Raw genomic sequence first — 24,017 nt, 5'->3', positions numbered from 1 at the left:
TTGTCAATTTCCCTCCGTCCAACATGTTGGGGGCTATTGAGAAGAACCGTGCAGGGCAGTTGCAGACTTGACAGCCTTTGACTCAAGAAGCACCTGGATGAACACATGACTAGGAAGGGATTAGAAGGATAAGTGAAGACAGTTTTAGTGTGGAAGGGCAAACTGCGTTGGTGCAGGCTTGGAGGGCCAAAGGGCCTGTTTCTGTGCTGTACTGTTCTTGGATCTTTGACTGGGTGCATAGCTGGGCTGAAACATTGGCATTGGATTCAGGAACAGGAACAGGCCATTCAGTCCTTTGTGTCAGCTCCGCCATACCTGATCACAGCTGATGATCCAACTCAGCACCTTATTCGGCTTTCTTCCTGGACCCTGATCCCTTTAGCGCTAAGAACGATATTGAACTCCTTCTAACTATATCTGACTATATCTGACATTAAGTTGATTTCTGGTAAGAATCAGCTCATTGTGCTAGAATCTGGCTCTTCCCCGGATTGGAATCAGTGCCACTGCAAGCTCTCACAACTTGTGTAAACAGTTCCATATCATTTTGTTTTAGAAGTCATTTTTCACTTGTTGGGTTACTCGTAAGGGCTATCCCCTTTTTCCAGTTGCATTAGTCAAACCGCACAAAATATTCTCTTGACTATCATCAATGTTTACTTTCTAAAGCAAACTTCTTTCTAAAATAAATCAACTGTAACATGTTGGCGAATTGCAGAAGCAGCTTCTTGGCACATTTTACATTTATCAACACGGAAGTGAGTTTGAGCAGAAACTTGAGAAGAAGAACACCTCAAAACTGGCACAATTTTGAGCACCATTTGGGGGAAGTTGCTGACCCCTTGTGCAGTCCCACAGTCACACAATAACATATGAATCTATGAGGAAAAACTTGAGGCTATTGCAAATGGGACTGTACTTTGAGAGAATATAGAAGATTAGATACACAAACAGATCATCTGACATTTTGCATGTGACATTGATTGAGGGATAAATATTGGTTAGGAGATTATGACACAGATAAGGAAATTCAGAAAGATTCTGTTGAATTCTGAAATGAAAGTTTTGCTACACAATGAAAAATTCTCCTGCCTAGTACTTTAAAGCATTACTCAAGGATCATCGTTGGCACATTCCACGTATGAAAAGTGAAATCACAGCTTGGCAGGTTTTGGTGAGACAACCTGGAATCACATCTCGAAAGGAAAGGAACTGGGTTTCTGAGAGCAGAGCGGACGTGGGGGTGAGTGAGAAGGCTGGCAAAGACTGATTCATCAGTGCAAGCTACTGAGTTATAAGACTTCTTTCCTCCACAGTCTGCCTGTGCCCAGGTAGCTCTGGAAGAAGAGCATGCTATGGGTACCAGTTACAGTCGAGACTTCCCTCAACTGCTGGACAGAGGGAGCAGCAGAAAACATGGACTCAATGTTGCTGAGGTCTGGGTCCCCCAGTCCCACCACTAGGCCTATGAGACAATAGCAGGGTCCCTTGGATCCTGGTTAATGGCCCTGATTTAACTCCCTCCCATTGCCCAACAACCATGGCACTGCTGCTGGTTACCACAAGGAAGAGCAATTGGCCTGACGGCTGGGATGTGATGGGCAGTTACACCAAAGGCATGTGTTCAATTCCTGTGATAGCAGGAGCTGCAGATGCTGGAGAATCTGAGATAACAAGGTGTAGAGCTGGATGAACACAGCAGGCCAAGCAGCATCAGAGGGGCAGGAAAGCTGACGTTTCAGGCCTAGACCCTTCATCGGAAATGATTGCCCCTATGATGCTGCTTGGCCTGTTCAATTCCTGTACTGGCTGAGATTACTGTAAAGGATTCCTTCCTCAACCTCAGGTTAATTCACTAACAGTCATCTCTCTCATGAGAGAGTAGGACACTGATGACTTTATCTTTTCATCAAGGAGAAAGGCAGATTTTGAAGTTAAGTAGTGCCTTTCACAACTTCAAATTGTCCTAACGCACTTTACAGCCAATTTGTACACAGCAAGCTCCTACAAATTGCCAAATCACTTATCTTTTTGTATGTGATGTTGATAAAGGGATAAATATTAATCAGGAGAGTTTTGTTTTAAGTTGATAAGCTCTTTGTGATTTTCTTTTCAAGCAATCAGACTTCCATTTCTTATGCACCTTTTGCTTCTTGACACAAAGGGAATTAGTGTTTCCTAATTGTTCACACTAAGGGAATGCAGGAAGAAGGATGGGGTGACTTTGTTAAAATAATGAGAAGTGATCCAGGGTTTCAATCAATGTTGAGTTTATTGGCTGTACAGCAGATCAATGTGTCACAGCAAAGGGGAGATGCCATTCTGCATACATGTATCACAATCATTTGTTACTAACTCATAACATGAAGCATATGAGGCAATGGGCAACCAAAAAAAACATAACTATACCATAAGGTCAAAGAACCAAAGAACATTTAATATCCATTTACTGTAGGAAGTAAGTCAGCATTCACCTTGTTCCCACATTCACCTCTGATGGCTAAAGTTATGAAGATTTCATTCATTTTCCATTCGATTATTGAAATAGCTAAACAACCGAATCAACATGCTGTCAAACATGCTCATCCTACCCCAAACCCCTCCATTACAATGGCTTAAGTTTGAACCTGAAGTCTGGAACAAATTCTGAAGATTTTGAGGAGTGCAGAGGAGGTGGAGAAGAGATTTCTAGAAGCTACTTGAAAAACGATGATGACATCTCCGTTTGTTGGGGGTGGGGAGAGCAGTTTTGATGTGATTTATATGGGTCACGTGCACAGGTATTGTTTATGGCCGTAAGAGGGGTTTGTGATTCTGGAGGCCCCCTCTTACCCTTTACTGCCAACAGTGTATTTCCAGGGCAGACACAAGCCCTTCAGCCCCTGGTTTTTATTCTCCATAGGAGAAACCTCCTGTCCTACCTTCTCTCATCTTGCCAACGTGTCCTTCTAATCTCCTCTTCTGTCTGTGTTAACCCAGCTTCCCCTTTAAGTACATCTATACAATTCACTGCAATGCCGCATGTTATAGTAAGATCCATATCCTCAGTGTAAGGAGGTTTCTCCTAGACATCCCATTGGATTTACTGGTGACCATGACTTATGATCAGCTAGCTTTGGGTTCACCCACAAGTCGAAACTTTTTCTGGAGTATGTTCTGTCTCAGAGTGTCCCTAAAACTGTTGGCGTCCTCTGGCCGTCACTAGCATTTCACTTGAATGATGCTAATGAGCCCAACCCTGAGTGTTGGCTTCTCAAACTGAGTAGAATAGAATCCCTACAGTGTGGAAGCAGGCCAATTGCCCCACTGAGGTCACAGTGACCTTTCAAAGAGCATCCCAAACAGACCCAAACCCTTTATCCTACCCCTGCATTTCCCACGGTCAAGCCACCTAACCTGCACATCTTTGAACTGTGGGAGAAAACTGGAACACTGCAGAAAACCTACACAGACACGGGGAGAATGTGCAAACTCCACACAGTCAGTCGCCCAAGAGTGGAGTCGAACCTAGGGTCCTGGCGCTGTGCGGCAACAGTGCTAAACACTCAACCAAATTAGGGTAATGATGATGGGAGCCAACCAACCTTTCTTTAATTCACTCTTGGGACAGGAGTGTCACTGGCCAGGCCAATATTTATTGCCCATCCCTAATTACCAAGAGGGCAGTTAAGAGACAACCACATTGCTGTGGGTCTGGAGTCACATGGAGGCCAGACCAGGTAAGGATGGCACGTTCCTTCCATAAAAACAATAATGAGCCAGATGGGGTTTTCTGACAATCAATAATGGATTCATGGTTGTCATTGATTCGTTTTAGTTGAATTCAAACTCCACCATGGATTCAAATCTAGATTTCCATTATCAGGTTGGGGGCCGTAATAGTCCAGTGACAATACTTAGGTCACTGTCTCCTCAATTGTTTGACTCATGTTTCTATATTCCTGGATTTAGGAAGGATTTGATGTTGGGTTGGTGAGATGATACCATTTCTACTGTAATCAAGCCTGGCGGGGTTTGTATGTCAGAGAATGAGAAAAAAACTTCACCATCCCACAGCACTGTGCAGGAATCAATACTCAACAACTTGCATGTATATAGCACATCGATGGTAAGAATAGTCAGTGGAATTTGACACCAAAATCCATGAAGACATACAAAGATAGAGTGATAGAATTTTACTGTACAGAAATTTGATTTGATTTGATTTTGATTTGATTTATTATTGTCACATGTACCTGGATACGGTGAAAAGTTTTGTTTTGCCTGCAGTACAGGCAGATCTTACCATACAAAGATCATGAAGCTGAGGTACCGGTGTTGGGCTGGGGTGGACAAGGTCAGGAATCACACGCCACCAGGTTATGGTACAACAGGTTTATTTGAAATCACAAGCTTTCAGAGTATGGCCCCTTCATCAGGTGAAATCTGATTTCAAATAAACCTGTTAGACTAAAATCTGATGCCGCATGACTTTGTGCTAAAATTGCAGAGTGATTGCACAGAGTGGGGATTGCAAAGTTATGGCTACACACAGAAGGTGCACAAAAGGGAGGTCAACATTAGATTTGAAATTTGAAAGGTCCACTTAGAAAGGGAACGAGGCCCTTCGACCCGTCATGTCCATGTCAGCCATCTAACACCTATTTATTAGGTGGGCAGACGTGTGGTGGAAGACATAGTTTTCAAAGGAGTGGCTTCCAGAGGAGAGAGACAAGTAGAGAGCTTGAAGAGTTTAAGACAGAAATTCCAGGGACCAGGTGAAGGTGAAGGGATTGGGTGATGCTGGGACCGGGATGTGGTTGGGAGGGGAAAGAATTAGGGGGAACCCATCCCCTCGGAGGATTTGGGCTGAAAGAGAGGAGAAACCAGATGCAATTGCATCTGAAGGGGCAAAGGTCTGAAAGACCCAGAGAGAGATTGTGAATCCTAGTGCAAAAAAAACCTTCAGGAAAGATCAAACACTTACAGAGAGAAAGGCAAAGGTAAGAGAAACACCATTTATTTATTAGTTTTGTTCCTGGATAATGACATGGAAGACTGACTAACTAATAGAATCATCAGAAAAAAAGATTAACGTCCCAAATACAGCCTTGTTTCTGTACAGTGGCTCTGGCTGGTCCATTTCAATTGCAAAATCAGTCAGATGGGTGCAAACAGGCGAAATAATCTGCATTAAATGACGACAACGCTGAAAGCTTACGTGGGACAGCTGTTTCTTTTTGAAGAATCTCTTCCATTTGAAGCACTTTAAGGCAGTTTCTTTGAGAGCCGTGGTGAGGAGGTGTATGTTTCTCTTTGTCTCAAAAAATACTCCACTTCTCTTCATCTGTTTACCTTAGTCTGCGGAATCACAGGCAGGAAATAAAATACCAATGACTGTCTCCTGACCCAGGCAGTAGTTGCAAACAACACAGGGGGTGACTTGTACTATTGTAGGGTTATTGATATATTAACACATCTCAAGTCTCTTTGCAAGATCATTACAGATTAACAGCTGACACTTAATCAAATAGGGGAAACTTCAAATACCTTGCATGCTGAAAAACTGTAGTAAGAAGGAATAAAAAGTGCTTGAAAAACTCAGCAGTATCTAGAGTGGAGTGAAACAGAGGTAATGTTTGTGGTTGATGACCTGTCGTTAGATTGCGAAGGTCGTCAGTCTGAAAATGGTGTATCTAGGGAACTCACTGCCTCAGAAGGGTCTTGGAGTATATTTAAGATGGAGATAGATAGGTTCTTGGTTGTTAAGGGAATCAAAGGTTATGGAGCGAAGGCAAGAGAATGGGGTTCATAAACTTATCAGCCACAATTGAATGTTGGAACACACCTGATGGGCCGAATGGCCTAATTTCTTCTCCAATGTCTTATGGCTTACCTAAGGAGATGGCGGAGCTATTATAATCAGGAATGCCTAGGAAGCTCAAACTAAATGAGAGCAAATATCTTGGAAGGCTGTGGAAATCAGGAGCAAGAGTAGGCCATTCGACCCCTCCTTCCTGCTCCACCATCCAATATGAACCTGGCTGATCCTCTACTTCAACACCACATTCCCATTTTCTCTTTAAGCCTTTAATGTCCAAAAGTATCTGTTTCCTGAATATATTCAGTGACCTTGCCTCCACTAACTTTTCTGGTAACAAATTCCACAGGTTGCCAGTCTCTGAGTGAAGAAATCCTCCTACACAGTCCTAAATGATCTACCCTGTATCCCTAGACTGTGTCTCCTGTTCTTAGACACCCCAGGCAGGGGAAACATGGTCTCTGCTTCTAGTCTGTCTGCCCCGTTAGAATTTTACACACTTCAATCACATCTGCTCTCTTTCTTCTAAATGTGAGTGAATACAGGCCCAACTGAACTAACCTCCCCTCACAGGATAGTCCTGCCATCCCTGGTAGAGTACAGACTAACGGAGAAGCATGAGCTTGAAGGGAACTGAGGTAGACAATATTTTAAAATTGAGACAGTGCCTGACAAGGAGCCAGTGTGGGTCAGTGAGGTGCTGGGTGAACAGAATTCAGGGTGAGCTAGAATATGGCTGGCAGAATTCTAGGGGTGAACTTTTGGTTGCAGAGGGAGAATATGGAGGTTGGCCAAGACTTTGTTTGAATAATCAAGTCTCGACATAAAGCCATGGATTAGGGTTTCAACAGTAGATGAGCTGAGGCAGAGGGCAGAATTGGGCAATGTTACAGAGCTGGAAATAGGCATTCACTGTGATGGCACAGTTTTGGTCTTAAAGTTAATCTTAAGGCCATAAGGCATAGGAGTATGCCATAAGGCATAGGGGTTTGACAGTGAGAGTCTTTTTCCGAGGATAATGACATCAGCTTGTACGAGGGGACATGGCTACAAATTGAGGGGTGATAGATTTAAGACAGATGTCAGAGGCAGGTTCTTTACTCAGAGAGTGGCAAAGGCGTGGAATGCCCTACCTGCCAATGTAGTTAACTCAGCCACATTAGGGGCATTAAAACAGTCCTTGGATAAGCATATGGATGATGATGGGATAGTGTAGGGGGATGGGCTTAGATTAGTTCACAGGTCGGTGCAACATCGAGAGCCGAAGGGCCTGTTCTGCGCTGTATTGTTCTATGTTCTACGTTCTATGAGTAGAAATTAGGCCATTCGGCCCATCGGGTCTGCTCTGCCATTCAATCATGGCTGTTAAGTTCCTCAACCCCATTCTCCTGCTTTCTCCCCATAACCCTTGGGGTTAGACATGATAACAAGATTGCAAAGTGTGGTTCAATTGCAGACTTACAAGGGATAGAGTTAGTGGGCTTATTTCCACTGGTTATGGATTCTAGAATTAGGGATATAGTCTCAGAATTACGGCCAGCCAATTCAGGAAAGATGTTAAGAAGTATTTCTACACACAGAGGGTGGTAGAGGTTTGGAACTCTCTTCCACAAATAGCAGTTGATGTTAGACCAGGCACGAATTTTAATCCTGAGGTGCAATATCTTTGCTAAGTAAAGATATTAAGGGATATGGGCTAAAGGCAGGTATATGGAGTTAGGCTACAGATCAGCTATGATTGTATTTGATGACAGAGCAGGTTTGAGGGGCTGAATGGCCTTCTCCAGTTCCTTGGTCCCATATATTTGTATTCTGTCAGCAACTTGCCAATTGTTAGCTGATTGAGTAATCAAATCTTATTTGATTTCAGCCTTCAATTGTTCCCTTTATAACCTACGCGTCAGACTCCACAAGGATTTGTGACATGGTTTCACTTCAACAGAAATCAGCTTGTTAATCCCCTGCTCTGGGACTATCTGTTCTTTCAGGCTGCTGTGTGCGCTTCTCATCTAAAGCTGAGCAGCAAAGCAATAAAGTTGGAAGGGAGCAGCGTGCCATTTCATTGACACACAGGATTAGGATGCCTTGGAGGGAGTTAACTCCAACTACCCGTGACCCTGGAACCAGACATGGCTGCAAATCTTGTTTCTCCTTCCTGACTGCACCGTTATCCTCCTTCTTTCTTTGCTTTTCAATATGATGCTCCCGTATAGTTCTGCAATTTGAGACCAACTCAATAATTTAAAGAAGTCACTACCAATGCAATCCCTTGATACTTTATGGAGACAATTATTGATTAATTAAGGCACGCACAGTGATCAGTGATACACTGAGCGTCATATTATAAACCCGATCACATTATGTTTAGGAGCATTGTTCTGAACTGTAGTGGTTTTGTTTTACTTTAACATAAATCTGTATTTAGATAAGTACAACTGTTGTGTCATTATAGGCAATATGTACTATACAGACATTAAATTCAACAACTTTGATTTACAAAGAGCCTTTAACATAATAAAGCCTTCTAAAGTGTTTTTGCTATAAAACTATGACATTTGCTATTAAAAAAATAAAACCCAGTCATAAAGGGAGATATGACCAAACATTTTAATGGCTTTTATCTTCCATATTCTAGGAGGAGAGGGCCTTTGAGGGATGGAGAGGCACGGGCACAGAATTGCACAGCTTCAGACACAGGCAACTGAAGATTTCCTATTCCACTGAAAAGCAGACATATTTTTGATTACACAAGGGTTGAAGAATGAATGAGGCTATGCAGCAATGTAGAACTGAGGTTGACACCAGATCAGCCACAGTTTTATTGAATGGCAGAGCCCGCTTGAAGGGCTGAGTGGCCTACAGGCCATGTGGAAGTCCTGGAAAGGAAATCCTTTCGGATTGAGAGTTTCCAGGAGTGATCAAAAGAACTCAGTGTCCAAAGGAGGGACCCCAGAAAGGAAGGACACTGATAGCCAGCCCACTGCCTTTGCTGCAGACCTCCCTCCCTCTCTGACTTCCTTGGTGACACCCCACACATTCCTACTCCTCCAAACTCCACTCTGGGATCTCTAATGGCCTTAGGGTGAAACAGACAAGAGGGTATGGGGAGAAAATGAGTACAGGATACTCAGAGATACTAAGAATTGCTGATGCTGGAGTCAGAGATAACACAGTGTGGAACTGTGTGAAAAGAGCAAGCCAGGCAGCATCAGAGCGAACACAGTGTGGAGCTAGAGGAACACAGCAGGCCAGGCAGCATCAGAGAGAACACAGTGTGGAGCTGGAGGAACACAGCAGGCCAGGCAGCATCAGAGAGAACACAGTGTGGAGCTGGAGGAACACAGCAGGCCAGGCAGCATCAGAGAGAACACAGTGTGGAGCTGGAGGAACACAGCATGCCAGGCAGCATCAGAGAGAACACAGTGTGGAGCTGGAGGAACACAGCAGGCCAGGCAGCATCAGAGGGAACACAGTGTGGAGTTGGAGGAAAAGAGCAGGCCAGGCAGCTTCACAGAGAACACAGTGTGGAGCTGGAGGGACATAGCAGGCCAGGCAGCATCAGAGGGAACACAGTGTGGAGCTGGAGGAACACAGCAGGCCAGGCAGCATCAGAGGTGCAGGAAAGTTAGCGTTTTAGATCAGGACCCTTCTTCAGAAATACTGATACTGAGTTGGACTATGAGCCATGATCATACAGAATGGCATAGTAGGCTTGAATGGCCAAACGGCCTACTCGTGCTCTAATCTTTGATGGCCTGGGCTTGTTCGTGACCCTGAGCTTCAGGTGGGTGCATTACCGGCAGCAGCCACAGTTGATGGTGGCACTCCAGAGTAATAAAGAGCCTCAGGTTGGTGGATGGAAACTCTGCCTGGGACCATCAATCCTGGAAAAGACCCTACACTGCCCAGTTAGGTGCCTGATTGGCCGTTAGACTCTGTGAGCTCTTCCACCTTCGCAAAGAGAGGCGCTGGTATTGCTTCAGCCAATGTTCAGAAACCCCATGAAATACCACACTTTATTTCAGAAAGTGCTTTTGTGATCATCCATTTGTAACTGAGAGGAGGCAGTCATTGAGATTCTTAGCAAATGCAGCAACTCTAGAAAACCAAAGGAAGTTAAACATTTTGCAGTCTGTGAGCAGCTTATTTAAAGAAGCTTTGTGCATTAATTTGCATAAACATTAAAAAAGTCACTCATAAATCCAAGAAAGAATGCTGAAGAAAACAGCTCTACCCCAGAGGGTGGGGAGAATGTAGAATATTTTCCAAGAGGGACTGTAAATCGTTGATACAAACTGTATCGTTGAATTAGAAAGCATAGGTGCATTTATGGAGGAACAGAATTAACACAAGTAAGAAATAAAAAGTTGCATTGATTGGATGAGATGAAGCGGGATGGGGAGGATGCTAATATTGAGTAGATATAACCCACATTGGACCAGATAGGCTGAATGTCTATTCCTGGATTGTCGAAATTTTTGTTTTTAAAGTTAATTCCACAAGCATTTTCATGGAAATGTTTTCCTTGCACTTAATAAAGGAAATGATTCCCAACCCTTGCTATTGAGGGATGGGAGAGTGTGCCCACCACCATCGGGCATGGGAAACTGACCCAGCTTCACGGGTGTATGTGGTTGTAACATATCTACTGGCTGCTGAAAAATTGGTTGTCATAGTAACGCACAAGTGCCAGTCTGTGTCCTTCAATTTTTTTCTCCCAAAATTTCTCACAAAGGAAGTAACTAATAGTTCCTCACCTAATTGGGACAGTGCGATCCCACAAACAAGCCGGTTGGGTGATATATCTGCTTTCTAGTTGGGTCCAGATTGATTGGTCAAAGAGTCTTACAGGCTCTTGTGACACTCTGGTCTTGTCCCAGTATCTGGATGGAGGTCCTGGGTTCAAGTCTCACCTGCACCAGTGCTATGCTGTTGTCACTCTCTAATGAGAGGGCAGCCGTTTGATCCAGTAACACTGCAGCAATCTCACCTTTACCTCTCTGCAACGTCTCTGAACTGGTTGATTCAAAAATATCTACTAACAAGCCCAGGGTAGGAGAAGAAGCTTGCAGGAGGGACTTAGTGAATGTACTTCTAGCTGCAGGCGAAGGTAGAAATGGGATCTATATTAAATACCACTGCTGACACTTCACCAACCAAGGCAGCTGGGATATTATATGGGCAGTTAACTCATGAAGCCCTATTTTGCATCCATGAAGAACCTAATCCCAATTTCCTGTTCTGGGGATTCCCACTTATCCAGCTAGGCATTTGGTCACCCGACTCTGTGAGATGCTTCAGAGATGACAGGAACTGCAGGTGCTGGTGAATCTGAGATAACAAGGTGTAGAGCTGGATGGACCCAGCAGGCCAAGCAGCATCTTCAGGCCTAGACCCTTTTCTTCCGAAGAAGGGCCTAGGCATGAAACGTCAGCCTTCCTGCTCCTCTGATGCTGCTTGGCCTGCTGTATTCATCTAGCACTACACCTTGTTATCTCTGTGAGATGCTGGTCTTTGACAGAGGTTCTTGGTGGAAGTAAAGGCCCAATATTTACAAGCCCTCACCAAATTGTCCCCTAATCGTTCTGAACAGAATGGATGGACTTTGAGCACAGCAAGCCTTTCAGTGACTTTGACCTATGGTCACAAGATTGTTCAAACATAGAGACATTAGAAACGCTGGTAATATTTAGAGGGGTTCTGCCTGTTCGAGGCACCTAACATCAGGAAGGGGTGGCTCACTGGAAGCAACCTCATAATGTTCCTGCTGACCCTCTCCCCACACTCTGACAGCCGGTGATCTCATGCCCTCTATCCTGCCCACCCTCCACCAACTCGCCATCAATGGCTTGGGCCCCTGTGTAATGGTCAACCTCTGGCAACAGTCACATCCCCTGGTGCCTCTGAATGGTCAGCAACACTCAGGGGAAGTGGGATTCCTGCTCCCAGGCTCCTAAATCCCAAGGGAAGGAGTGATACTTCACATTTAATTCCAGCAGACCTTCACCAGCATGGGCAGTGCAGGGCTCCCTGGCAACCAATGGGTGGGATCCCATTCTAGCGCATTAAAAGTTGGCCAGTGTTTCTTCTGGGTTAAAGCCAGGGACCATGAATATAAGAAGGTAGTCACAAATAAATCCAGTCTAGGAGAAGGGTCCTTTACCCAAAGAGTGGCTATTTCTAGTTGAGCAGCAGTGCAAGCGGGAGCTTGGAGCAGGAGCCTGTCGGGAAGCCGGTGAGTCACTGTTTTTGAATCTATAAAAAGCTTACCTCGTGAATAGGCGGAGGGACGCTGAGCAGGAGCCGACACGGGACTGGTGAGTGAGTGAGGTAATATATTTGTGTGGTTCGTTACCCGAAACACTACCCAGGTAGTGCCTCCCACCCATCCCCCTCCTCTAACTAAAGAAATGGTTCTGAGTGCCTGATTGGTAAGGTAACAAGTTTATTGTTTATTCTTTATTTTTTAAGTCTTTGGGAATTTAGAATAATGGGAACGGAGGTCAGGGCAGTTGAATGCTCCTCCTGCAGAATGTGGGAGGTAAGGGTCACCACCAGTGTCCCTGCTGACTACATCTGCGGGAAGTGCACCCAACTCCAGCTCCTTGAAAACCGCGTTAGGGAACTGGAGCTGGAGCTGGATGAACTTCGGATCATTCGGGACGCAGAGGGGGTTAGTGAGAGGAGTTACAGGGCGGTAGTCACTCCTCAAGTACAAGAAAAAGGCAGATGGGTTACGGTCAGGGGACGGAAAGGGAACCGGCAGGCAGTGCAGGGATCCCCTATGGCCATTCCCCTCAACAATAAGTAGACCGTTTTGGATACTGTTGGGGGGAGGGGACTTACCAGGGGAAAGCAGTGGGGCACAAGTCTCTGGCACAGAGTCTGTCCCTGCTGCTCAGAAGGGAAGGGGAAAGAGGAGCAGAGCATTAGTCATTGGGGACTCCATAGTTAGGGGGACAGATAGGAGGTTCTGTGGGGACGAGAGAGACTCACGGTTGGTGTGTTGCCTCCCAGGTGCCAGGGTGCGTGATGTCTCTGATCGTGTTTTTGGGATCCTTAAGGGGAGGGGGGGCAGCCCCAAGTCATGGTCCACATTGGCACCAACGACATAGGTAGGAAGAGAGACGGGGATTTAAGGCAGAAATTCAGGGAGCCAGGATGAAAGCTGAGAGCTCGGACGAACAGAGTTGTTGTCTCTGGTTTGTTGCCCGTGCCACGTGCTAGTGAGGCAAGGAATAGGGAGAGAGAGGAGTTGAACACGTGGCTACAGGGATGGTGCAGGAGGGAGGGTTTTGGATTCTTGGATAATTGGGGCTCTTTCTGGGGTAGGTGGGACCTCTACAAGCAAGATGGTCTTCACCTGAACCAGAGGGGTACCGCTATCCTTGGGGGGAAACTTGCTAAGGCTGCTCGGGTGGGTTTAAACTAATTCAGCAGGGGGATGGGCACCAAAATTGTAGTTCGACTGTAGAAAAGGTTGAGAGTAGGGTGGTCCGAAATAAAGTTTCAGGGAAGCAAGATGGCACCGGCAAGCAAGAAGTTGGTTTGAAGTGTGCCTACTTCAATGCCAGGAGTGTCCAGAATAAGGTGGGTGAACTTGCAGCATGGGTTAGTACCTGGGACTTCGATGTTGTGGCCATTTCAGAGACATGGATAGAGCAGGGACAGGAATGGTTGTCGCAGGTTCCGGGATTTAGATGTTTCAGTAAGAACAGAGAAGATGGTAAAAGTCGGGGGGTGGGGGAGGTGTGGCATTGTTGGTCAAGGACAGTATTACAGTTGCAGAAAGGATGTTTGGGGACTTGTCAACTGAGGTAGTATGGGCTGAGGTTAGAGACAGAAAAGGAGAGGTCACCCTGTTGGGAGTTTTCTATAGGCCTCCAAATAGTTCCAGAGATGTAGAGGAAAGGATAGCAAAGATGATTCTCGATAGGAGTGAGAGAGAAAGGGTAGTTGTCATGGGAGACTTCAACTTTCCAAATATTGACTGGGAACACTATAGTTTGAGTACTATAGATGGGTCAGTTTTTGTCCAGCGTGTGCAGGAGGGCTTCCTGACACAGTATGTAGATAGGCCAACAAGGGGCGAAGCCACATGAGATTTGGTACTGGGTAATGAGCCCGGCCAGGTGTTAGATTTGGAAGTAGGTGAGCACTTTGGTGATAGCGATCACAATTCTGTTATGTTTACTTTAGTGATGGAAAGGGATAGGTGTATAACACTGGGCAAGAGTTATAGCTGGGGGAAAGGCAATTACAATGAGATTAGGCAAGATTTAGGGAGCACAGGATGGGGAAGGAAACTGCAGGGGATGGGCACATTAGAACTGTGGAGTTTATTCAAGGAAAAGCTCCTGTGTGTCCTAGATAAGTATGTACATGTCAGGCAGGGAGGAAGCTGTAGAGTGCGGGAGCCGTGGTTTACGAAGGAGGTGGAATCTCTGGTCAAGAGGAAGAAGAAGGCTTATGTTAGGATGAGATGTGAAGGCTCAGTTAGGGTTCTTGAGGCCTACGAGGTAGCCAGGAAAGACCTAAAGAGAGAGCTCAGAAGAGCCAGGAGGAGACATGAGAAGTTGTTGGCAGATAGGATCAGGGTAAACCCTAAGGCTTTCTATAGGTATTTGAGGAATAAAAGAATGACGGAAGTAAGATTAGGGCCAATCAAGGATAGTAGTGGTAAGATGTGTGTGGAGTCAGAGGAGATAGGGGAAGCACTAAATGAATATTTTTCAACAGTATTCACTCTAGAAAACAACAATGTTGTCGGGGAGAATACTGAGATACAGGCTACTAGACTAGGTGGGATGGAGGTTCACAAGGAAGAGGTATTAGAAATCCTACAGAGGGTGAAGATAGATAAGTCCCCTGGGCCGGATGGGATTTATCCTAGGATCCTCTGGGAAGCCAGGGAGGAGATTGCCGAGCCTTTGGCATTGACCTTTAACTTGTCATTGTCAACAGGAATAGTGCCAGATGACTGGAGGATAGCAAATGTGGTTCCCCTGTTCAAGAAGGGGAGTAGAGACAACCCTGGTATTTATAGACCAGTGAGCCTTACCTCAGTTGTTGGTAAAGTGTTGGAAAAGGTTATAAGGGATAGGATTTATAATTATCTAGAAAAGAATAATTTGATTAGGGATAATCAGCACGGTTTTGTGAAGGGTAGGTCGTGCCTCACAAACCTTATTGAGTTCTTTGAGAAGGTGACCAAACAGGTAGATGAGAGTAAACCGGTTGATGTGGTGTATATGGATTTCAGCAAGGCGTTCGATAAGGTTCCCCACAATAGGCTATTGTACAAAATGCGGAGGAATGGAATTGTGGGAGATATAGCAGTTTGGATCGGAAATTGGCTTGCTGAAAGACGACAGAGGGTGGTAGTTGATGGGAAATGTTCATCCTGGAGACCAGTTACTAGTGGTGTACCGCAAGGGTCGGTGTTGGGTCCACTGCTGTTTGTCATTTTTATAAATGACCTGGGTGAGGGCGTGGAAGGATGGGTTAGTAAATTTGCAGACGACACTAAGGTCAGTGGAGTTGTGGATAGTGACGAAGGATGCTGTAGGTTGCAGAGAGACATAGATAAGCTGCAGAGCTGGGCTGAGAGGTGGCAAATGGAGTTTAATGCAGACAAGTGTGAGGTGATGCACTTTGGTAGGAGTAACCAGAAGGCAAAGTACAGGGCTAATGGTAAGATTCTTGGTAGTGTAGATGAGCAGAGAGATCTCGGTGTCCATGTACACAGATCATTGAAAGTTGCCACCCAGGTTGACAGGGCTGTTAAGAAGGCATACAGTGTTTTAGCTTTTATTAATAGAGGGATCGAGTTCCGGAACCAAGAGGTTATGCTGCAGCTGTACAAAACTCTGGTGCGGCCGCACTTGGAGTATTGTGTACAGTTCTGGTCACCGCATTATAAGAAGGATGTGGAAGCTTTGGAAAGGGTGCAGAGGAGATTTACTGGGATGTTGCCTGGTATGGAGGGAAGGTCTTACGAGGAAAGGCTGAGGGGCTTGAGGCTGTTTTTGTTAGAGAGAAGAAGGCAGAGAGGTGACTTAATTGAAACATATAAAATAATCAGAGGGTTAGATAGGGTGGATAGGGAGAGCCTTTTTCCTAGGATGGTGACGCGAGCACGAGGGGGCATAGCTTTAAATTGAGGGGTGAAAGATATTGGACAGGTGTCAGAGGTAGTTTTTTTATTCAGAGAGTAGTAAGGGAATGGAATGCTTTGCCTGCAACGGTAGTATATTCGCCAACTTTAGGTACATTTAAGTCGTCATTGGATGAGCATATGGACGTACATGGAATAGTGTAGGTTAGATGGGCTTGAGATTGGTATGACAGGTTGGCACAACATCGAGGGCCGAAGGGCCTGTACTGTGCTGTAATGTTCTATGTTCTAGAATGTGGAATTTGCAAAACGTGGAGTGGATCAGTTGAATGGTATTGGTCCATTTAAGAGAAGGTGGATAAAGTGATGAACAAGAGAGGAATAGATGGATATATTTACAGAGAATAGTCGGGGGAAGCTCACGTGGAGCATAAACACCAGATGGGCCGAACAGCTTTTACCTGTAATCTAGGGGAGGTGGTGGCCTTTGCAGTATCATTACTAGACTATTAACCAAGGCACCCCGAGTCTAACTCTTGGACATGGATTCGAATCCCACCATGGCTGATAGAAAAGTTCCAACAAAAATCCGGAATTTAGAGTCTAATGTTGACCATGAAGCAATTGTTGGGGGAAAAAAATCCAACCTTTTCATTGACATCCTTTAGGGAAGGAAAACAAGCATCCTTACTAATCTGGCCTACATGTGACTCCAGATTAACAGCAATGACTCTCAGCTACCCTCGAGGTAATTGGGGATATGCATTCAATCCCAGTCTAGCCAGCAACACCCATTTTATAGAAATGAATGTTTTTAAATTTGATACATTAAAAGAATGCAGCTACAAAGTGTCTTTGTAACAAAACGCGATAGCAATCTTGTAATAAAGGTGCGCAACTCCACATTTCGACAATAGTAACGCTCTGAAGACTTTGTGAAGTGCACACAAACTGCACCTTGATTTATACATTCTTGGGATTTGGCCAAGTCCTGCATGAGTTATTTCATTTTGATTAGCTGAAGAAGTAAAGAACCCCTCCTGATGAAAGACTAAGGAAAGCAATGTATGTACACATATAAATAACTAGGTGCAGACATTTTAGTGAATACTCAGTGCTAAGAGAATGGAGCAGTTAGCCATTAGATTAACAGGCTGAATATGAAAACACAGAGACAACATAATAACAGCATGTCATCAGATGATGTACTCTAAGAGGCACATTGGCCAGTTCCAAAACTTCTTTGAACTGTCCCGTTGCCAATTTAACAATAACCCTACAAGATCAATGAACTGACTTCACTAATTTCTTGCTGCCTCAGGAGATTTATAAGAATGAACCGGGCAGTTATAGCTCTACTGAGAACTTGGTGGCTGATTTATCTCCCTTAATAGCACAGGAACCAGACTGTATGAATCATACAGACCGGTTCATGGCCTGGTTCCACAGGACTTAAAAGACTGGTAAGCCCTCCACACACACACACACACACACACACACACACACACACACACACACACACACACACACACCTGTACACACATATTCACACACACTCACACGCACACACTGACGCACACTCACACACACACACTCCCACACACATACATACATACTCACACGCACACAAGCACAAACATGCCCGCATGCACACACATATTCACACACACACTCACACACAGGCATACATACACTCACTCACACACACAGACATACACATATACACACCCACGCCTGTGCACGCACACAGACACATGCGCGTGCACACACACACACACACACACACACACACACACACACACACACACACACACACACACACATACACACACACACACACACTAGGATTTGTCCTAAAAGTCCAGGTCTCAGAGCTGAGGTGAGTTACTTGGATTTGCCTGGCATCTTGGACAGGGTCATGGATAGGAAAGGTTAAGAAGGATACGAGCCAACTGCAGGCAAATAGGACACCCCGTCAGCATGGATGAGTTGGGCCAAAGGGCCTGTTTCCCTGCTGTATGACACTATAACTCTATGACTTACCATTTGACATGATTTGAAAGTCAGATCTGGGTCAGATGTCCTGGAATAATGGCGGGTCAGGATGTGTTGGGACTGGCAGCGAGTTCAGGAGTGGGTTAATTAAAGTAGCATTGAATGTACCCTTCAGAACAGTGTCCATGATAGAGGGGCTGAGCTGGAGGAAGAGAGGAAAACAATGTTAAAAATGATCTATACATAATTCTACACAGAAACAATTCGACATGCATTTAGAAGCAGATGGACTGATTAGCGACAAACAGCATGATTTTGTGTGCAGGAAGTCATGCCTCACTAACTTGATCGAGTTTGTTGAGGAGATGACGAAGATGATTGGTGAGGGAAAAGCAGTTGATGCTGGACTTCAGTCAAGCCTAAGACAAGGCCCCTCATGGCAGACTGGTGCAAAAGGTGAAGTCACATGGTATCGGGGTGAGCTGTCAAGATGGATACAGAACTGGCTTAGCCATAGGAGACAGAGGGTAGTGGTGGAAGAATGCTTTACTGAATGGAGAGTTGTGGCTAGTGGTGTACCACAGGGATCAGTGCTGGGACCCCTACTGTTTGTGATCTACATAAAGGATTTGGAGGAAAGGTAGCTGGCCTAATTAGTAAGTTTGCAAAGAATACAAAGATTGGTGGAGCTGCGGACAGTGAGGAGGATTATCAGAGGTTAAAGCAGAATATAAATCAGTTAGAGGCATGGGCAGAAAAATGGCAGATGGAGCTTAATCCTGACAAATGTGTGGGAATGCGCTTTGGAAGGTCAAGTACAGGTGGAAATTATACAGTGAATGGCAGAGCCCTTAGGAGTATTAATATGCAGAGGGATCTGGGTATGCAAGGCCACAGTTCATTGAAGGTGGCAGCGTAGATAGATAAGGGAGTAAAAAACATCTATGGCATGCTTGCCTTCATTGGAGGAGGCACTGAGTATAAGGATAGGCAAGTTATGCTGCAGCTTTATGGACTTTAGTTCGACCACACACTACTGGAAGGATGTGGATGTTTTGGGGAGGGTACAGGAAAGGTGTACCAGGATATTGACTGATCTTAGCGATGAAGAAAGGTTGGCTAGACAGGGCTTGTTTTCATTGGAACACAGAAGGTTGAGTGGCGACCTGATAGAGATGTATAAAACTGTGAATGACACGGATAGAGCGGCAAGTGTCAGGCTTTTTCTTAGGGTGGAGGGGTCAGTTACCAGGGGACACAGGTTCAAGGAGTGATGGGGAAAGTTTAAAAGAGATGTGCAAAGCAAGTTTTTCACACAGAGGATGTTGAGTGATTGGAAGGCGATGCAAGAGGAGGTGATGGAAGCAGACATACTAGCAGCTTTCAAGAAGCACCAGGGCGAATACATGAACAGGAAGGGAATAGAGGGATACAGATCCTGTGAGTGAAGGCAGTTTTAGCGTGGAAGGGCAAACTGTGTCAGTGCAGGTTTGAAGGGCCGCAGGGCCTGTTCCTGTTCTGTATTGTTCTTTGTCCTTTCTTCCTTGTAATCGACAAATTGAAGATTAATGAGTGGTGATAAGTCAGGCTGTTTCTGGCAAGTGAATTTTATGTCACTCAATCACCATTATAATATTCAGAGATAGTAGGAACTGCAGATGCTGGAGAACCTGAGGTAACACGGTGTAGAGCTGGATGGACACAGCAGGCCAAGCAGCATCAGAGGAGCAGGAAAGCTGACATTTCGGGCCTAGACTCTTCTTCAGAAATGGGGGAGGGGAAGAGGGCTTTGAAATAAATAGGGAGAGAGGGGGAGCTGGATAGAAGATGGATAGAGGAGAAGATAGGTAGAGAGGAGACAGACAGGTCAAAGAGGCAGGGATGGAGCCAGTAAAGGTGAGTGTAGGTGGGGAGTTAGGGAGGGGATAGGTCAGTCCAGGGAGGACAGACAGGTCAAGGAGGTAGGATGAGGCTAGTAGGTAGGAGCTGGGGGTGGGGCTTGAGGTGGGACGATGGAATAGGTGGGAGGAAGGACGGGTTCAGGAGGCGGGGACGAGCCCGGCTGGTTTTGGGATGCGGTAGGTGAAATTCAGTGTTAAATAGAACTGTTGAAGAATACAAGGAGGCCATTCAACCCATTTTGCCTGTACTATCCAATCGGTGCCACTCACTGTTTCCTCATTCCCCAGCAGTATTTTCAGTATCTCTCCAACTGCCTTCTGAAAGTCCCTGTTGAATCTGCTTCCAGGCTCCTTCAGGTAGCATTTCCCAGCATCACCAACAACTAACTGTTTTTAAAACATTTTCCCCTTGACATTTTTTGTGAGATATTTGAAATCAGTGACCTGCTCATGGAAACAGTTTCTCCTTGTCTGTTAGACCAGGAGCAATAGGAACAGGAGAAGGCCACTCAGCCCCTCGAGCCTGCTCCACCATGCAGTAAGATCATGGCCGATCTGACATTGCTCATGTTCACTTTCCTGTACTTTACATATAACTCTCAATTCCCTGACTGATCAAGAATCTACCTCAGCCTTAAATATACACAAGGACTTTGCCCCCACGGCTCTCTGTGGAAAGGAGTTCCAAAGACTCACAACCCTCTGAGAGGAGAAATTCATCTTCATCTCAGACTTTACTCTGAGATGATGCCCTTTGGTCCTAGACTCTCCCATGAGGGGAAACATTCACTAAATATTCACCCTATCCAGCCTCTTAAAAATCCTAAATATCTCAATGAGATCACTTCTCACCTTTATAAACTCCAGTGAGTAGAGTCCCAACCTGTTTAATATTTGCTCATAAGACAATCCCTCCATACCAGGGATCATCCCCATGAGGCTTCTCTGAGCTGCCTCCAATGAACCTGAAATAAGGGGCCAAAACTGCTCACCGCCCCTTTGTACCATTACAGTAGGACTTCTCTACAATTATACTCCAATCCCCTTGAAATTAGAGCCAACACAAATCTCCTTGACACCAGATTGTCACAAATGTTTGCAACAAACCTGGACTGAATTAAAACTGTGCAAACGAAACAAAATCACCAACAGTTGTAAATGCAGATCATTTCGTCAGGCCGAGGAGTTGACTGAGACAGCTGATTAACACCACTGCTCTTGTCATTCTAATCATCGGTAAGGTTTTATTCCTGATCATTACCATTTCTTAATGCTGCTTTGGATTTTGTTTTCATGTCTTACATATGAACTACTAACACGTTTATTTAACAGACTGTCATCGGTTACTGATTGCAGGCAGTAAAACTACTTCATTGTAAAATATCCATCTAAGATTTACACAGTCACTACATTGTATTCCTTACACAAAGGCTCCTCTATGACTTAACAGGATTGTTCCTAAGGGGGTACAGGTTTTAGGGAACTGCTAATCCTTTTTTATTTAACTTAACTTGTCCATTAACTACTAATAGCTATTTTAACTGTGGATGCCGACAGCTGCGTCCTTGTAACCCTTGAACTGAATTATACTACAAAATGCCTTGTTCATCATTGCAAAGTGGGGATATCTCATTGCAGCAGGATAACATCATTTCACTAAAATCAATGCGGTAGGTTGGTGGTTTTTATTCTCAGCCACGATCAGATTGCCTTTCCTTCTCAGCGTAATAAAGTCAGTGAGGCTTGTGTGCTGTAGAGGCCCCGAACAAGTTGCCAAATCTAGACTAAGTAGTGAATAAGCTAGATGAGAAATGAGGAGAATCAACAGGATGAGTGTTACGCAGGGTAAAGAAACAACCTATGCAAATCTTTTCACGTGCCTGCCAAATTCTCAGTCTTTGGGGAAAATGGAACACAAGTCTAAGAGGCCAGTGTTGCATTATTAGCACAAATTTGTTAAATTCTAAATCCCTTGGGACCACAATTAAACAGCCTTTTAGATACACTCTATTCCAAATTCAACAAAACGCCAGTATCAGAAGAAACCTTCTCCTCAGGAATAATATGACACTGGAAAATGCATGTGGATGATCCATGCACACAATTAAGCTGTGCTCAAAGCAGTATATGAGAGAGCCCAAATGTTTGGATTGGCTATGTTACCAGCCCTGATTACGTCAATCAGCAAAAGAGTTACCTTGCATTTCAATGATTACCCTTGAATGGCTGACTGCACATCGCAGTTCGCTCACAGAGTACAAAGTGGGATTGTACAGCAAAGAGAGTAAAGGGAGACCTAAATGGAGATATTCAAAGTTGTGGGGAGTTCCGAGACAGCACATATGGAAAAATTGTTTCCAGCTGCTAAGAGAGTCAGCAAGCAGATCCAAAATAATGTGGCAAATAAACGGGAGCATGAATGTAGTGCCATCAGATTTCATAGGAAGTTTTGAAAGGCAATTATTTGAAGAAAATTAATTTGCAGGCTTCTGGGCAAGATGTTGGAACCAAATTAAACAGCTCTTTCAAAGATCCAACACAATCCAAACAGCCCCAACATGCACTGCTAGCTTCTATGATTCCATGCGTTTTAAATGATACCCAGATATGTGAAAATCATATAGGTTGTGTACACAAAACTGCAAAAGAAACAGGCATAAGTACAAACATAAACTTTCACCTCAGGCAATTGCATCATTCGTAAAATATAACTGAGCTTAATCACTCATAACTGATTCATGTACAGGAAACAGAACAAGGTTAATGGTTAAAACAATACTAAATATAAAAGGCAGAAATTCTCGAAAACATGATCACAGGATTAAAGACCTCATGATCAATTAGAACCAAAGTGGTGGAGGTTGTCAAGTGAGTTTGACCCTGTATTCCCTGAACCTGCGACAATGGAAATATAACCTACATCAGAGAGTAAGCCGCGTTTCTGTGTTGACATCTGTATGATATCAGTATGCTGTTAATCATGAAATGCAAAGCAGATCATCAATCCTACTGCAGAAGTTAATTTCTTTTCTTCAGAATGCAGGAGTTTTTTTCACAAAAGAAGCAGAACACTCCACCTATCTCAGTCCTCAGAAAATTCTATCAGAATTCTGAGTCCCAAACGCTCTTAATATTGTGTAAATGCTTCAGTGGTTGTTCAACAATCACTTTTATCACCTGACTGCATCCACAGATTTCATGTTGCACATTTCCTTGTCAGGTAGATATAATTTAAATGGAATATTCTACCATCAAGCAAATGAGTGGAGAGGAGCTGTCTACAGAGGGGCTGATAATAAATATTTTAAAGGAGGGAATTCTGTCATCAGAACTCTTTGAAGGATTGAGCAGTGGTAATTAGTTACTAGCAAGTTTAATCCTGCAAAATCGTTCCTTGGAATAATTTTCTTGCAAGAGGAATCACAACACACTGGATGGGTAAACTGAGGTCCAATTCTGATTCTGTTCCATGCTTATCACCCAAAATGGTGTTTCATTGTTTATGTTTTCACAAGCAGGATTATCATTAGCAGCAAGACACCTGATGAAGTGCAAGCATAAATCCCGCACTATTCCATCAACTAGCCCATTACAGACTTGGAAACATGGCCGAGTACAATTATTCTTTAGCTGACAGCTGGCTTGAAGCATTCTGAACTACTTTCTCACCAAGTTCCCATCATCTGCACACACAACACTGTTTTCTTTTTAAAGCAGTACCATCCACAGCAGCTGCAAACAAACAACTTATTATCTAGTTATTGAGTGCTGGGTACACATCAGTTTGCTGTGGTTTATGGAAACCTTATCACTGAGTGATGCAAGGAATCGCAGCTTATGGTATAAGCACCACACATATTTCATTTCCAATTAATTATGTATACTCTTGTCTAATGGGGCCCCTCAGTGTCCTTTCTGAAAGTCAATGCTTTAGCTGGGGACAGTCTGTGTACAGTCAGAAGTGGTCTCAGTCAGCTGTGAAAGCACATCGCAGCCTGAATAAACCACAGAAACTGATTTCAGTGTGTCCCAGTTGCAGGAAATACAAGCATTAGGTCAGGAGGTGGCAACAGACCCCATTAATCCTGCTTTGCTAAATACTGCACCCACGGCTAATCCTTGGCCAATTTGACACACGCTCTGCCAATCCCTACATCCAACGTTTCCCTCAACACCCAAACTCAATCTCGAATAGAGTCAACTC

General features: G+C 44.5%; 1 long non-coding RNA gene across 1 annotated transcript in view; it reads right to left on the bottom strand.

The window, feature by feature from the left end:
- Nucleotides 1-2,315: 2,315 nt before the first annotated feature.
- LOC132210058 (uncharacterized) overlaps nucleotides 2,316-24,017 on the bottom strand; it is a 43,750-nt gene continuing 22,048 nt past the window's right edge. Inside the window, exons 2-3 of the long non-coding RNA XR_009446237.1 lie at nucleotides 17,961-18,114; nucleotides 2,316-5,340 (exon numbers count right to left, since the gene is read on the bottom strand). This is a non-coding gene — a long non-coding RNA (uncharacterized LOC132210058). The remainder of the gene's footprint in view (nucleotides 5,341-17,960; nucleotides 18,115-24,017) is intronic.

This window comes from Stegostoma tigrinum, chromosome 1 (assembly GCF_030684315.1).
Source record: "Stegostoma tigrinum isolate sSteTig4 chromosome 1, sSteTig4.hap1, whole genome shotgun sequence".
NCBI classification, from domain to species: Eukaryota; Metazoa; Chordata; class Chondrichthyes; order Orectolobiformes; family Stegostomatidae; genus Stegostoma; species Stegostoma tigrinum.
Note: the sequence above shows the minus strand (reverse complement) of the source record. Positions and strands in the feature narration are given on the sequence as shown.